Source organism: Zalophus californianus, chromosome 8, assembly GCF_009762305.2.
Source record: "Zalophus californianus isolate mZalCal1 chromosome 8, mZalCal1.pri.v2, whole genome shotgun sequence".
Taxonomy (NCBI): domain Eukaryota; kingdom Metazoa; phylum Chordata; class Mammalia; order Carnivora; family Otariidae; genus Zalophus; species Zalophus californianus.
The window spans coordinates 85761113-85778573 of NC_045602.1; the positions used below are offsets into that span (position 1 = coordinate 85761113).

Consider the following 17461-nt stretch of genomic DNA (forward strand, 5'->3'; position numbering starts at 1 on the left):
ACATCCTAAGTCCTCACGGAAATGCAAGTTAAAACAACCACAAGATACCCATACACAGAATGGCTGGCATCCAGAACACTGACACCACCAAGGATGGGGAGCAACACGAACTCCCATTCATCAAGTGGTACAGCCACTTTGGAAGACAGTTTGTCCGTTTCTTAGAAAACTAAACATACTCTTCCCATATGCTCCGGTAATCATGTTCCTTGGTATTTATTAGAAGGAACTGAAAACTCAAGTCCACACAAAAGCCTGCACAAGGATGTTTATAGCAACTTCATTCACAACTGCCCAAACTTGGAAGCCACCAAGGTGTCCCTCAGTTGGCTAAATGCATAAATAACACCCACTGGATAATATGAACAGATAAACTATGGTAACCAGACAATGGAATGTTATTCAGCACTAAAAAGAAAGGAACTCTCAAGGCATAGAAAGACAGGGAGGAATCTTAAATGCACCAACTACTAATGAAAGAAGCCAGTCTGAAAAGGTTACAAACTGTATGACTCCAATTATATGACATTCTGGAAAAGGCAAAACTATAGAAAGAGTAGATCAGTGGTTGTGGGAGTTGGGGGAGGATATTTAGGGCAGTACAAATACTCTGTGTGGTCCTCCAACAGTGGGTACACGTGGACACACATTTGTCCAAACCCCCAGGAGGTGCAACCTCAGGAGTGCACCCCAATGTGAACCACAGACTCGGGGTGACAGCAATGTGCCAGTGTAGGTTCACCAACTGTGGGGGCTGCCATGGGGAAGGCTGTGCACCTGCGGGGCCAGGGGGTGCGTGGGAAATCTCTGTGTGTTCTGCTCAATTGTGCTGTGAACCTAAAACTGCTCTGGAAGTCTTAATGTAAAAAATGTAGAAATAAAAGAAAAGAAGAAGAACTCATATAAACCCCCCTATCCCCAAAGTGGAGAGCCTGGAATCTGAGGCTCGGTCTACTGAGTCCAGGCCCATCTCTCTCCCCGGGCTGCCCTCTACGGTTTACAAAGCACTTTTCACACACTGTGCAACTCAGCGCCATATGGATTTTGTATTAAATGTCCAATTCTGACCTCAGTTACACTGAAAATAAACTTTTCACAGGTCATAAATTTTTAGAACCTGCCATAGTAAGCGAAATATCTGTGTACAAGTCCCAAAGCAATGATAACTGTCCCGAAAACCTCCAGCCGTGGTTCAATAGTGCGTGCTGTTAATGCGCAAGTCCTGACATCATGTGTCACACAAAGGGATGGGAGACCAGAAGCGGAAGAGAGGTGGGGAGAGAATCCGACATGCAAAATAACTGTCATCAATCTATGATCAGTGTAGAGGTGGGGGCTTAAGAGACAATTAGAATAAGACAACATGTTCCCCTTTTCAAGAAGGAAGTTTCTAACCTCAGAATGTACCTTTCTTCTATAAGTTTCTGTCGCCACTTGTGTTCATTATGGCTGAAAAGCATGAAGTAAGGAGTGCAAAAGAAAAAAAAAAAACACATCAAATACACTACTCGTGGAAGGAATGCCATCACACTCCATGCTGGGTTCGTAGTGAGATACAAAGTGGATGGGTGGGTGATCCATTTCTAGACTGCAACAAGGCCGTGTCCAGCATGACAGAAGCTTCTTTTATTCAGCACTGTCTATGGAAGGAACTGGCTAGCCCCTGGCAACTCAAAGGCAAGTGAGAAAACCCCCACACTGAAGAGTTTTCGGGGTGGGGGAGGGTGGAGATGGGTGGGTGGTAACCCGAAGTCCAGGACAGCCACCCCAGGAGCTATAAGCCAAGCTGAGAAGCTCCCCAGGAGGGAGCCGTGCCTCAGTGGAATCAGGAACTGCAAGGGCTCCTCTTGGGCAGGTGCAACCACCGAGCCAGCGAAAGTGGATCTGGATCTCTGGCAGCTTCCCTTGTGCACAGAACTTACCTCTTCCCCTCAGATATTCCAGGAAATACCAACCCCGGACAACTCGGTTAATTTCCTTCAGCAAACAGAAAACATATTTCGTCTCCTCGTTTCACCTTGTCCTCCAGAAGCCGCCAAACAACAGATGCCCTTTGAACTCAAGGATAACTGTTGCTGTCCTAGGACGCCTGCCCGAGATGGGGGCCTGAGGGACCCCTTTCCTGCCTGTTTCCTGGGTCAGGGAGGGGAGAGCTGACAGGTGACAGGGTGCAGAAGCCCCCTCCCGCTGCCTACGTTCTCTGGGCTGGAGTAGGGCCTTCAAAGCTGTCAGTCAGACTCTTCCAGAACACTCAAGAACCCTGCGGAGGGAAGAAAGGATTTGTTTGCTTTTAAGCCCTTCTCATTAAACTGACTGATAGTTGAGGACTCCCTTGGCGTCCAGCCATGCAGGGGTCCAGCCGTGGACTGAGGTCCCTCCCCCAGCTCCAAGGGGGTCCCAGCTCTCCCTCACACCTGCGCCTCACACCTTCCTGACTCATGGCAGGACTGAACAGTGGGCCCAGCTGTTTATGAAGACTATAATCGGGCTGACCTCTGTGTTGAGCCATGTTCCACTTCACCTGGTGTGGCCCATGTGATATGCCCATGGGGCCTGCTAGGGAGCCCACCTGCAAAATGGCCAGTGACGGGAGTTCGGGGAGAGCCAGTTCTGTATCGCAGTCACCTGGGGGATCCCTGCACTTAGCCACTGTTTGGCCACGGAATTCTCCCGATCACTGCACGGTCAAATCTCCACCTTCCCCTTGGCAGAGAGAGCTGGAGGCCTTAACCATATCACCCTGCAGGATGCTAGTCTTCCCTTCCTGGGAGAAGGCTATGCTTTCCAAAAAAAAAAAAGAATAAAGAATGAAGACAATTATTTTGGTGTGCAAATTGAATGTTTAATAATAATTCACTAAGAGGGCCTGAAAAGTTGAAATTTGAATTACTTCAGATATGCATGAAATGTAAATAGGAAATGCAGTACTTCTTGTTAGGTCCGTATTATTCATCACCAGTTTCTAGGAAGCCAACAAAACTGTGTTTACTTTGAGGCTTACTGTCTGAGAGTAAACCTTATCAAGGTTTGGGGAAGCAGTTGGGGAAAAAAAAGAAAGCCAAACCAATAAATAAGCAAGACACCAAACTCATCAGTGAAGGCACAGGCCAAGTTCACTGCCTCCCCCAAAAGCCTGGGATCCATTTGAAAAGAGTTCCAGTATCTAATGATTATGAGTTTCCTGGAGGGGTCAACAAAAGTTGGTGGGGTAGTTTTACTGCAGGGGTAGGCCTTCCTGGCTGGCACCAGATTTCCAGAACACAGTAATAGAATTTTCTAACCACATCCAGTTATCAAAAACCATGTCCGGGACAACAACCTAATTAAAAAGTGCAGAGAAACCCACTGGCATAGCAGCCTTATTAAGCTGGCATAGCATGACTCATAAGGAAAATTAAAAGGGCTTGGGGGTGTGTAGAGATCTAAGGTCATTAAGAAAAATGAAATAATTTAAACAGATATTCAAATTTGAATACATAACTTTAAATAACAGCAATGCCCTGATGCTCTGGGACCTAAACCACACTTCGACCAGGAGATCGAGTTTTCTTGAAGAGCTTCCTTTTGCCCGGTGTGTGAATGCAGGGACAGATGTGAGTCTGTGTGGATGATGTGGAGATTTACCCACAGCCAAGGGCGGCGATGGGGTCTCCAGAATGAACTGCCCGACTGCCACAGTCAGTAGCACCGACTACTGCTAATAGCCAACACACATGAAGTCGTTAAAATCCACTTAACTTGACTATGAAAGCCATTTAAAGCTATTTCCGTGGGTGAGAGGAAATCCACACTTAGGTTTTTCTTTACTCCCAAGTGGTCCCTTGTATCTTATGCGTATGTCAATGGAGCAAGGAAATAGTTTACTCAAATGCTCCATGCATTTTTTTTTTTAATTCCCTGTGCTTTTGTTAAATGCCTGCAATGTTCTATTTGCCACTGAGAACTGCCAAAGGTCCCTAACTTCAACCATGGGTAACATTTTTTATTTTAATTCTAGTATGGGTTCAGAGTAAGGGAAAGAGTCCCTTTAATTAAATGACTCATTCCAGGCATGCCCTAGCTGTAACTCAACCTTTTGGGAGACTGCAAACTTTAAAACAAAACTCTTACATGGTGAGAAGAGAAATGCACAGCACTTGGCACTCAAGAGGATGCGCATCTGGGAACACACTGTGAAAATACACTACATTCCACATAAACTTTAATGACCTCGGCCGCACCGCACACTGACCCTCTGTCCTGGGAAGGCACCCCTGAGCCCTGGGGCTGTCTCCCGCAGGGAGCGCTGCAGAGCAAGGTCAGGGCCACGCCTCTGACAGACACAGGAAGAAGGCACAGCACAGTGCCTTCCCCAGGCTTTCAACTAAAAGTGTGCGTACCTTTCCACTTGCACCTGGTTGGACTGATCTCAGGATCAAGGGATTGCATTTATAATTCTTAATGGACAGCTGATATTTTACACTGTCCCCAGTCTAGCAGTACCTTTCCAAGTTTTAACACCTATGGATAGATGATTCATAGGCAGCCAGAAAATCACGCAGCCCGACACCCAAATGCTCCTGAGCCCATTTGCTCCACAGCAGCCTTTATTATCATGCCAGGTGCTGGTAATGTATGTAGCTCTAATTGTTAGAATTTGATACAACACTTATGAATCCTAGACAGAGTGCTTTTATAAAACCTCCTTGGGCAGATCCTACCCAGATTATTTACTAACCACTTACGAATTACGCGTGTCCCGGACTTCTGAATGCTTTGTTAAAGAGGGGAACAAGGATACCCAACCGCATTTGTAATACTTGTGAAAAGAAATGTGACTTTCCAGTTTTCTCTGTGAGATTCACAAGAGGCGTAAAAATTATAAGGTTGAATGGTTTAACTCTGATTTCCTAACATTGCAAATAAATGTACTTTTCCAGAGTGATTAACAGGAACTCTAAAGATAATGTATGTACAGAACAGTCCACCTGGTCCGTGGTCCCTTGTCTTCAGAATGTCCTGTTTATAAATGGATGAGGAAAAGAATAAAAATTGGAAATGTGAATCAAGCGATTCAGCTTGAAAAAGAAAAGGCAGAAAAGATCCCCTCTCTCCCCTTCATTTTTAGAAATCAGTTTACAGAGCAGTCAGTAATCCTTTCAAATCTAATAATACTTTTACCTCCATTCATTCAGCAGACATTGATCAAGCACCTACTGAGCTCAGTACCTTGAGATGTGCTAAGGAGTTGGGGTCAGAGCCCCACAGGGCTGCCTGCAAGGGCGTTACAGTTAAGCAGGGGAGAGAGAAGGAAAAAGTTAATTTTAATACAGAGTAATAAGTACGACAATGAGAGATGGTGCCGTAGCACAGGAGAGGACCATGCACCGTCTGTGCATGTGTGTGTGCACGTGTGTGACACAGAAATAGAGACAGAAAGAGAAAGAAGCAGGTCCATCCTTAGACTCAGCCCGATATGGTCAGAGAGACCCTCATAGTAGGAAAGTAGAGACCAAAACACTGGGGCCCAATTCAGAAGCACATGATGTCCTAAAAATTCCAGGCTGTGTCCTGTTTGCAATGGGGGGAAGGCTGGGTTGGGTGGGGGGGCAGCACTGGAGCATCTAAGGAGAGAAGAGGGTCACACAATCAAGGTTAGGGTTAGGAAAGATGACTCTTTGCCAATACGGACAATGGACAGGAGTTCAGGAGGCGAGCAAGAGTGAATGGAGCCATCTGTAAAATGAATTCCTCCTATAATATGCTCCTTCTGCTAACAGGGCAGGGCTTCCCTCCATTTTTTTCTGTGAAGAACACAATAAACAATAGACGCTGAAGCCCAAAAAACACTTTGCCTTCCAGAAATGGTAAATGTCAGGAAAGAGACTCTGGGAGGTCACATGAAGTATAATCACAGATTTCTGAGCCACTTAAGTAGCACATGCCCAAGGGCATGCTGAACAAAAGCCAGCATTTTCAGAGGCAGGTAAGAGATCCAGCTTCCTCTTTGGGAGACAGAAACCAAATCATGAGACTCGTAATGCTGTGTGAGCTTGGCTGCCAAAATACCCTGCTCTCTACCAACTGGTTCCATTGGCTTTGGGTTTAAGCCAGTCTCTTTGGCTTTGGGCAAATCCTGAATTGATACAACATAATCTGAGGACATTGGACCATCATGAAGCAATCTGCCTGTTAACCTTTTTACTTTTTAAATCACATTTCCAATTTTTATTCTTTTCCTTTCTTGTAAACTTTGAACTACCATTCTACCTTTTCTTTATATTCCTTTGAACATTAGTTGCTTGGTATAGTGAAAACCTCTCCTCAAGTTGGTCAGTGCCCACTCCAAGTATAGGCCAGGCAACAGATAGCCTGGAACTGAGTTTTTAGATTTTTTTAGTTTTTTTTTTTAAGATTTTATTTATTTATTTGAGAGAGAGAGAGAGAGAGAACACACGAGCAGGGTGGGGGCAGAAGGAGAAGCAGACTCCCTGCTGAGCAGGGAGCCTGAAGCTGGGCTCTATCCTGGGACTCCAGGATCATGATCTGAGCCAAAGGCAGATGCTTAACGACCGAGCCACCCAGGCACCCCTAGATTTTTTAGTTTTTTTTAGTTTATGGATTTTTATTTACTACTTCCAAATTGCGATGTAGAATAGCTCTATGAAGACAAAAACTCTAAAGAATCTATGTGACTTTAATCTTCCATGTCTTGCTGAATTTTTCTGACCTAGTTCCTCAAAAAACATCTCCTAAGAAAGTCTAACTGTATTATGTAAAATATCTCATAGAGCTATCCATTTTTCAGTGTCCACTTGCAGTACTGAAGTATGCCAAATTCACAAGCCTGAGGTTAAGAGTTGCCAAATGAAATTAAATTGTTAGTAAAGAGAGTTTCATTTTGAGTTTTTTTTCCACAGACCTGTCATACGTTGTTTTATTTTTAATAAACTGAAATATATTAAAATGTATCTTTGAGATTTAGAACATAATGTTACTAACCTTTAACACAGTTTAAAATTTATTTCTGATCCTGTCATGTAGCGAACGGAAAGGAAGATCTATAGCTTCCAACAAACGGCAAAACTAAGCTCTTAGTTGTTAATAACAAAATGCACTTTACGCAGCATGGACGTTTCAATGACTGGAACAAACATTAAACGTCTCTAGTTTAAAGCACAACCTATATTTCATTGCTGGCTAATGCCGCTTCAACCCTAAAAAAATATATACCGAGTTGTTAAAATGTTATTTTATTTAAAATTGAACGTAAGCAGGTGACACAAAACTAATCTGTCTGGTGAGAAATCAGGATACTGATTACCTTCCACAGGACAGTGACCAGAAGGGGATACGGGAAGTTTCAGGAGGCTGGTAATTTTTGATTCTTGATCTAGCTGGTTACATGGGTATAGTTGGTTTATGAAAATTCATTGAACTTTTCACTTGTCTATGCAGAAATTCTCTGGTTAGGAATATAGCTGAAGAACACAAGACAGGTAAAGTAGTTGCCCAAAAGTCAGAGTAAAACTGAACTTGGAGAAATGACACTGCTTCCCTCCCACATCCCACGGACACAAGAAGTACATGATGCACACAGACACGTTTAGAGAATGAATAAGAAGAAGACAAGAGATTGGAACTCTCTGGAGGAATAAATAAGTGGCACGTGGAGAGGGGGTGGAAATGACAGGTTTTTATCTCTTTTCTCCTCCCAGATTCCATCTGATGCCCTCCATCTCTGGTTTCAAGACTAGCATGACACGAGCCAGTTCTTACTGATTAGTGTCTACGAACCCTGGATGTTTTAGCCAAATCTCTGATGGCCTATTTGGTTTGCAAGGGAATAGCTAAGTTTCCTTCTCTGTATCCTCCTGAGACCCTAGAAGGTGGTTTGGGGGCATTGTTGCGCCTCTATTGTATTTGAGGTGGATGAAATCTGATCTGTGAGCATGAAGGTAGCTGACAAGAATAATGTCACATCCAAGCAAATGTAATCCTATGAATTGAAAAAAAAAGACACGCTCCAGACCTGTTCTGTGCAATGATGTCACTCTTCCAAGCTCTCCGAGTTGAGTAAATGCTTGTGGCATTAGCTTCTCTTAGTAAAACGTGAACATACATCTCCCATTCTACCAGTGCAAGCACTGGAGTCACTGACCCAGTTACTACTTTTTCTCCCTCTACAAACCGTCAGCACCAAGCCAGGGAAACTATATTTTGAAGTACACATGTGAGTGAACAGTCCAAGGGACTTCCCCTTATCTCGGAAAAAAGATTTGCTTATCAACTACACAGAACAAACAAGGGGAATGTTTAAATACCTAATTGCAATCATCAATCCTTGTTTTCTACCCATAACATAAAAAAAAAAAAAACCACACACACACAATATAAAGCAAACAAACAAAAACGTACATGACCTTCCTCCTATAATTCTGTTCTCTGTCTACCTTTCCTCACATACAGAACTTGAATTTTTTTCCTGAGAGAAAAGACTATGTGGGTTCATAGGAAATATGTATCCTGGAAAGCCAATTAATTGATCTCTGGATGCCTTTCAGTTCAACAAGGGTTGATTCTAAGGAATGCAACCTTCTAGGTTGAACCTGGCAGACGGCAACCCCGGGCCCCTGGCTGCCGTTTCCACCAATGCACTGAGCATTCAGGGATGCTGCTATGCACCACGTGGATACCGTAATTCCCAGACTGAATGTGTGGGCCATGATGCAGGGCAACTTTGTATATTATAAACTCCCCTTTCATTTTCAAATCAATGTCTTGAGTTCAAGATAGATCTAATTTGGGCAACTGAGAAGCAGGGACCCACTGGGGGCCCTCTGGGGTCAGTGGAGTTTAGTTTTGCCAATAAAACCTTCCCATCATGCATGTGATTATACTCACAAAGTTCCATGCTATCATTGGGTCATATACACCATCTAGGAACAACAAGGGCTCCTTGTTCCAGGAGGTTTTTGACTACCCCTCATGAAGCACATTTTAAGATTTTCTTTTACCCACTTCTGGTTTTACATTTAATACTATGCTTACCGGTCATGAAAACAGTGAAAGCCCCCCAAACCAAAAATTAATGCTGCTCTTTCTGTGTATGCATTACACAGTAATATGTGGGGTATTACTGGGGTATGATTATAATATATTAACGATATGTTTTAATTATGTGAAAATTATAGAGTATGGCCAGTAGAGACATATTTGGATTTAACTTACGGAAGCACTCCCATTATTTTCAAGTCACATTATAGACGTTTTCCTACTACTATCAAGTCAGTTTCTAAAACTCTCCCACCTCAAATAGTTAATGAAGCCACCTATTTAATGGCACTCTCTGAATGTTATTATAAAGTATCAAGTATTTAGCTGGGCAAATTACTTAATTGGTTCAACTCTCCCAGCTACTAATTTTGAACATAGGGCAGAGGACTATAGTTTGTAACTACACTGTGATTCCAAGGAAGAAAACTGCCCTTTGAAAAATGTCAATCAGATACCTACATACATATTATAAGCATACAGATACACACATACTAATATAAAGTAAACTGTGTTGCACTGGTCAGCTTCCCATTATTCACAAATTGCCCCCAAAAAATATCTTGAGCACCAGAGGGTATCAAATGTTTTTTGTTTTTCTTTTTTAAATTAAACACTTGAGCTTGCTATTGTCTTAATTATTTCACCTAAAGTTTAAAGATCAGAGGTCATTAAAATTCAGGGTAACTTCAAATAGGGATTTGTTCTCTCAGAGGGAGACTAAGTCTCACACACACTGTTTGGCCAACTTCAGGTTGACCCGAAACCCCTAACATGGCTCCACTTCTTTCATCCCAGCAAATAGCTAACTAATGTATAGGGCCCCACATCGGTTCTCCCGGCTGCCCTGCCTGAAGAGGCCTCCCTTGTGAGTTAGTGTCAATAGTCAAAAACATTCTGCAAACCACCAAAGGTACCTTGAAGATGCTGTTGTTGTAAATACTTACAGATACACACACTCACACACATAAATAAGTGTGTTTTTCCATATTTATCCTATTAATAATAAATCAAAAGTAAAGTATGAACCCTAAATGTTTTGATAACCTTCGAGCAAGCCACTGATAATTTGGAACATTCAATTCTCTCAGAGATATGAATACAGGAAAAAGAATGTTCTTCTCTCGGTCAGAAAGTCAGGGCTCTAAGTCCTGATTTTGTTACTTGACAATTGTGAATCCTAACAATTAATGTGTAAGTATCCTAACTCAGGTTCCCCCTCCTACTTACGAAAGGCAAACCTTATTAATGCAGGGACATATTCCTTCTGTATTTGCACATGTAGGTGTGTACGTGTGTGCGTGTGTGTGCATGTTCTTTTTAAAGACAGTCCTCTTTTCTGTATGGGGGATATAGTTTTCCTAATTTTAAAATATAATTTACACAGCAAGATCCCTCTTCTCATAGTTCAACCAAATCCATCCATTCAATCATGCACTTATAGTTCTATAGCTTAACTGGGTTAACTCTATCATTTAAGAAGCAAATCCAGTATTAACTGTATTTTTTTTTTCTACTGGTTCGTGGTCAGAGGCACAAATACAGGTTTTTAGCACATAATAGTATACTTATCTTTCAGAAAAGTCATCACTACACTTTCGAGAAAGCTACTTTTCAAATTTATCTCTGAATAATGAAAGCTCTCAGATTATCTAAGAGATTTACCCTTTTCCAAATTTAATTTAAAGCCAAGTCATTTTAGAAACCACAATTACCAACATGCAAGAATCTCTACTTGAAAAATTTGTATAATTTGAACACAGAAAACCAATTGTTTTAAATTTAATAACGCATTTCCCTCTCAGGCTCAAATACTAGGAGCAGCCTCGAGTAGAACTTAATGTATGAATTATAAACTTCTGAACACAGCAGCTTATAATCAAGATATCACAGGATTTTTCTTTACAATGTATTCTCTTATGCTTTAGCCAATATATTTCTAAATGTCCAGAGATATTACTCTCTGAGCTTGCTCTCTTCACTGACCTAATAACTCAGAGTGTTGGGACAATTTTCTCAAATCTTAGCTTAAAATTTTCCTTGGAAATTCCACTTGCAAAGACACCCTTCATATGAGCCTGATTTTCATTCTAATACTGACTGCCCAGATAGTCTCACCTGTGGGGGCCATTTTTAGGTTGCATTTCATGCCCCTTTCTGCTTCCAGGTTCCGGTGAATCCATGGGGGCTTTGCCTGATGAGTGCCCCTGCCATCCCCTTCCATCCAATACAATCTTCCTCATCCAGCAAGCTCGGCTATGGTTTGAGACATGAAAGCTCACGGGCACAGTCCTTCTCTGGCCCCAGGACAATGACCACCAGAGGTGTCATGCTTGCTCCTCCATAGAGTCTGAGCACAATCTCCACAGCACAGACTTCCACACACAAACCCAGGTTCAAAACCCAGCTCTGCCACTCTCCCACTATGGGATATTGAGGAAGGCACTTCATCTTTCTGAGGCTCAGTCTCCTCCCCTGTAAAATGGGGATAACCATCCATCGCGGGGTTGTGGCTAAGGTGTACTTTGATAAGCTATGCAGAGCAAGTGGCAGGGTAGAGTCCATAGTCAGTCCGAAGCAATTGCTCTTACTATTCTTTGAGTTACTACTCTCCCCTGGGCCACATGGTGTTTAAAGGCATGTCCAGCATGTTTAACTAAAGGGGAATTCGCTTCTGAGCAGGGGAATTCACTGTTAAAGTGTGCAAGAATATACAATAGTCAATGGCATGGAATCCCAGCAAGAGACGCCACCTTGGAGATGATTTAATCTGTGTATGGCTTCATTTCCCAGCCCTGGAAACCGAGCCCTCCTAAGGCTCAGACTTGCTCCAGTGACTTGCTCTGGAGGGACAGCACTCCCTAGGACTCAGGTTTGGGGGCGACGGCCAAGAGATTTCCTTGCTTCTTCTTTGCTCTCTGAGAAAGTCCAGTGCAAAACTGCAAACCCAACCCACACACCCTTCCAAGCAGCTTGTTAGAGCCCGGGTCTACTTCAAATTCAGAATTCATTCCTAGGGAAGACCACAGGGGGCAGCAGAACCCAGAAGGGACACAGAGCAGTTCCGCGCAGAGGAATCCCGGAGGTGGGGGGAGTAGACTTTCTCTGATGCCATTTCCATCCAGGGAGCAATTCCTCCCCAAATCAGAAGGGACGTGGCACTGTGAGATGGCCCAGAACCTGCCACTGGCCAAGTGAAAACAGTGGCCAGGCAACTGCTGGTAACCTGCTTTTACCCAGCAGGTCTAGGATCCACGCTAGTGCTGGACCAAACCACTGCTGTCTGAAAGGCCTTAGGACTGCCAGTTCACACCTCACACCCTTGAAATGCACAGCCACCACTTCGCCCACAGGTTGGGTGGGTTCCAAGCATTGCAATGGTTCCCCATCAATTCAGCGTGGGGGCAGGACTTGGAATTTCAGATCAGGATGGGATTTGGTAACAAATCCATATATCTCTGATACTCCTGTCTATGCCCTGTGTACCTAATAATGTTTACAGACAAATCTTTCAAAAGTAGGAAGGAGGGCTTTCAGAAAAATGGCAGATAAATTAAACTGAAAGTCTGAAGTTTATCCAATGACAGTGGCTGGTCAACTTCCACAGCATACTCAGTCCTTGACCTTGACCTCAACCTGTTGAGAACATTGAAAATTGCTATGTAAATGTACACCTGCACTTTTCCTGGTTCCAAAATTAGCATCTGATTCTATGTAATTATTTCTCTTACAGTCAGTGGTGAACTTCATCCCATAGTTCTTTTTTGAGCAGGAGCTTTCAATGCTTAGAAACTTAAAACAACATACACCTATCATTTATGCTTAGATATTTAAGCCAGTCGAATGAAGTATTTCATTTAACTTAACCAATCAAAATTTAAGATCATATAACAGAAGATCCAGGAGGGGGAAAAACACATTACAATTAAAGAGAAGGTGAATATTTAAAAGATTGTCCCCATTATCAACGCATGAGATATTTTTATTCAGAAGTATCGGGAATGAGGCATTCAATCTGAAAATCAACTCAGTTTCTCAAAGGGCAAATATTTCCAAGTTTGTGGAAAGGAACTCATCATTTATTTGATCTAGGCACTAGACGCAGAAACCTCAGGGTAAGTTTGTCATTTTAGGAAAGACTTAAGCAGCACTTGGCAAACAAATGCTTGGGTACATTCTGGACCTATGGTATACAACTGCAGTTAGTATAAGCAATACATCAGAAACACACTTAAATCATCTCAGAAAGAGGAGAATCTCAGGAAAAATCTCTGGAAACAAGCACCTCCAGGACTTTCTCAGCAACCACTTCATTATTTAACCTATATGTGGCTGGCTGACCACAAATCCTCCCCTAGCCCCAACCTAAGTCTTCACCCCCAGGTAAATAAACACTTCCTTTCTTTTTTTTTTTCCAAGGTTTTTATTTGTTTATTTGACAGAGAGAGACACAGCGAGAGAGGGAATACAAGCAGGGGGAATGGCAGAGGGAGAAGCAGGCTTCCCGCTGAGCAGGGAACGTAGGGTTCAATCCCAGGACCCTGAGCAGGGAACGTAGGGTTCAATCCCAGGACCCTGAGCAGGGAACGTAGGGTTCAATCCCAGGACCCTGAGCAGGGAACGTAGGGTTCAATCCCAGGACCCTGAGCAGGGAACGTAGGGTTCAATCCCAGGACCCTGGGATCATGACCTGAGCCGAAGGCAGACGCTTAACGACTGAGCCACCCGGGCGCCCCATAAACCCTTCCTTTCTTTCTTACCTGTCCTCACCAGAAAGTGAGCATAGTTGATTGATTGCCCTTCTCTGCCTAATAAATCCATTCATATATATACATTAAAAGATTTATTTATTTATTTTAGAAGAAGAGAGAGAGAGAGAAAGCAAGCGTGTGATTGGGTAGAAGAGCAGAGGGAGAGGGACAAGCAGACTCCTCGGTGAGCACAGCTCAATCCCAGGACCCTGAGATCATGACCGGAGCCAAAGTCAAGTGAACGCTTAACCCACTGTGCCACCCCAGTGCCCCCATTCACTTATTTTTAGACGTTAAATTATCTCAGCCTTAAACCCTCCAGTCTGCATATCCTTATTTCATTATCTTTACTTCCTAGATAGACTGCACCACCCAAGAAACCCACCAAATGCTGGCCTCTGCTCTGACCACTCTCCAACAGTTTCCATCTTCTGTTTAAATTGTGGGGCTCAGAATTCCACTAAGAGCTGAGGCTCACATCACAATTTTGCCAAGAGATTTTACTTAAAACTCCAGAAGCTCCAACTGCACCAAGCAAAGAGGTAAAATGCTAAAATTTACATCAATCACAATAAAAACTGGATCAAGATTCCAACATGTTTGAGTGCCCCTGTTTTTAACGTATTTGTAAAATTCAAGGCAATTCACCTATTATTTCAGGTTGCTAAACCTAAAATAGGTTTTAGGTCTCCATTTTGATCATAATATTCATTCACCATTGTCAACAGTTTTTCTCAAGCTTTAGTAGGAAATGCAAGCCTTGGAGTGCTGCAAAAATTCTGACTGTCAGTTTCAGAAAAATAATGGGAGAAGTTAAGTGGGTAAAAATAAGTTCAAGGCCACACATCATTTTATCTTTTAAAGGAAGTGTTAACCCTAAGTTTGCAACAACATGATCACATACAGCACTTCAATTTTTGAAATTCTTCCTTAGTCACAATTACTTCAAAATGGCAAAATATATTGAGCCCAATTCCAAAAAACGTAATTATCAAGTAACCTGCATGAGGCTTTTTAAATATGCACAATGCACAATGAACTTAACACAAAATCTGTGGCAAGTGCTCCAACAATACCCTCACCCAAGCAGCCAGTGCCCCGCGCAGAGGATCAGCAAGCCCCTTCACCGTTAGAACGCAAAAGGCACAGAAAACAAAGCTTTCAACCAAATATGGTTTGCTTCTCGTCAAATTTTCGGTATGACCCTGTAAAAATAAGTTCACAAAAAACCAGCCAAGCATTACTTTTCTGCTAAAGTGCTTCTCGAATTATAAAACAGCTTTGAAAGTTCAGCCTGACAAAACAAATATGGTACTAGGAGGAGAGACCTGGAAGGCAACCACAAAAAGTCTCATTTAAATTCCTGGAAAGCAGGGCTTCTCCAAACACAGCTATTCAGCTCGCTTTGGAAGGCATCACTTGCTTTTTGAGCCACAAGTTTAACTTCACTCCGTGCCCCAGCACCATCAAATCCGAAAGAAATTGGTGTTAACGTTGCTTACCCAAAAGAATGTACCAAAGGTCTTCTCTATACACGATGAAAAGTACAACTTAAAAGCAAGAGTTTCCCCCGTGCAAGCGCGTAAGAATTAGCACCCGGGTATCTGGGATTCTAAGGATACCTTCTGTCCCTAAACATTATAGCTACAGCAAACTAGAGATCAATAGAACACACTTTATGCTTTAAGAAGTGCAGTTTTGCATGGGGGTGGGGTCGAGGAAGGCAATTAAAAATCTCTATTCCCTCCCAGAACCAAATTAAATAAAATAAAGATCGCCGTTTCACTGACTGAACCACAGGAGCAAAACTGTGTCCGCCCGTCCCCAAAGCTCAAGCCCTCCTGTTCGCTCACCCTCTCGAAGAATATCTTGCTTCTCCCCCAAAACCCTCAATGTTTTCCCCCCTCCCCAAAGTCTGGCTCCTGGTCGCCGAGCCTAGCTCCCTACAGAGCAGCGTACAGGCTGCGGCGACACCGAGGCAGACGTCGCCCCACCGCCCGAGCCCCTGCCCTCTCGGACCAACCTTCTCCGGACGCCGCGCCTCGCAGCGTCCGATCCCGCGGTGCTCGGCGCTCCCCGGCCGCGCGGCGCTAGAGTCGGAGACGTGCGTGTCACATTTTATTCCCCGGCAGCCGCTCGGGCGCGCGCGCCACACGCTCCCACACTCCCTCGGCCGCCCGCGGGAGCCGGGACCTGGGGCCGGGGGCGCCCGACGCACGCCGCGGAACTTGGGGGCTGCCGACGCCGCGCGCGCGGCTCAGATCCTCCTGCTGGTGGCTGCCCCCGCCTCCGCGGAGCAGCCTCCCCGCGCCACCACCGGAGCTCCGAACGACCCGCGCTCGCGTCCCGGGAGGCCTGCGGGAGCACCTCCCCGGGGCCAGAGCCGCTCGGCGCCCGGCGGCAGCTGCAGGCGCGGCGGGTGGCTCGGCCTCGGGGCCGGCGCGGCGCTGCGCTCAGCCCCGCGCCGCGCGCCTCATTGTTCCCGGCAGCACGGCGGCGGCGGCGCTGGCGGCGGGAGGGACCGCGGCCCGGAGCCCCGGGGCTAGGCGGTGGCTCCCGGCCCCCGCGCTGAGCTCGCGCCGCGCCCCGCCCCCGGGCTCCGCGCGTCCCCTCCACCCTCCTCGGGCCCCCCTCCCTCCGCCTGCGCCTCCGTCCTCCCCGTTCCCGGCCTCGGCTCACCTAGCGGCCGGGCGCCGGGAGCTGGGAAGTTGCACAGTCCACTCCCCGCGCCCCCGGCCCGCCAGGCGGGGTGCACGGCGGGGCGCTCCCTGGCTGCGCGCAGAACCCTGCCTCTGGCAGAGAACGACTGCAGACTTGGGCTGCGTGGGGCGGCGCGGGCGGCGCGGCTGCCTAAAAAGGTATGCCTCTCCCCGGCCGCCGCCTGCAGCCAGCCCTAGTTCCTCCGGGGGTTACCTGCACCGGCACCGAGTGGGGCAGCCGGCGGGCACGCAGGTCCCGCGGGCGGCAGGGATGCAAGAATGCGAACGGGCTGTGAGTGGCGGGCAGGGGAGTCTGGGCGCCTGGCCCCGCGGAAGTGAGTCTTTGTGTTCCCCGCTTGAACACACCCTCCCGCCGCGCCGCAGGCCGGACTACCTGCGCAGGAGGCAGCGCCCGCGAGCCGGCCGGGTAGGGCGCAGGGAAGCGCAGCATCTTCCCCGGCCCGCTGGCTCCCTTTGTTCTTCCCGCGCGGCCGCCAGGTCCTTGCTCCCGGAAGCTTCTCCGGGGCGCCCCAGGGTCGGAATTGGACTTCGGGACCAGCCACCTTCCACTTGCAAAGGGCCGCCCACCAAGTCCGGGGAAGGAATTCCGTAGAGGCCCCCACCTACCCGCCCCTCCCCACCGCCGGCCCCTGTCCCCGAAGGATGGGAAAGTTCTCGGGACCGTGGCGCCCCAGGCTGCTCGCTGGGCGCGTGGAGCGGGCGGCGACTGTGGGCCCGGCAGCTGGAGCGGTGGGTGGGGCCGCCGGGAGCCGCAGATCGGGTGTCCGTCTGCTCGCGTGCGGAATGTCCATTTGTCACCGCGGCCCTCTTGCCCTTCCCGGGCGGCCGCAGCTGGTCCCGGGACCCGAGACCGCGCCGCCCTTTGTTTGCTTGATAAACACGCTCCTTTAAACTTCAACGTGGCTCTCCGCGTGCGTGCAGTGGCGCTGGGTCCCCGCCGCCCCCTCCGTGGTTCCT

At 46.1% G+C, this 17461-nt stretch overlaps 1 protein-coding gene across 4 annotated transcripts in view; it reads right to left on the reverse strand.

Moving 5' to 3' along the window:
* The window catches only part of ST6GAL2 (ST6 beta-galactoside alpha-2,6-sialyltransferase 2), a 77413-nt gene extending 60334 nt beyond the window's left edge, over positions 1 to 17079 (reverse strand). Inside the window, exon 1 of one of the 4 annotated variants that reach the window (XM_027623761.2) lies at positions 16878 to 17079. The gene's annotated coding sequence lies outside the window, so the exon portion shown is untranslated. Of the gene's footprint in view, positions 1 to 15286; positions 15376 to 15807; positions 16231 to 16463; positions 16506 to 16877 lie in introns of those variants that run through there. The other 3 variants (XM_027623764.2, XM_027623760.2, XM_027623762.2) reach the window with 3 other exon arrangements.
* Between the last annotated feature and the right edge of the window lie 382 nt (positions 17080 to 17461).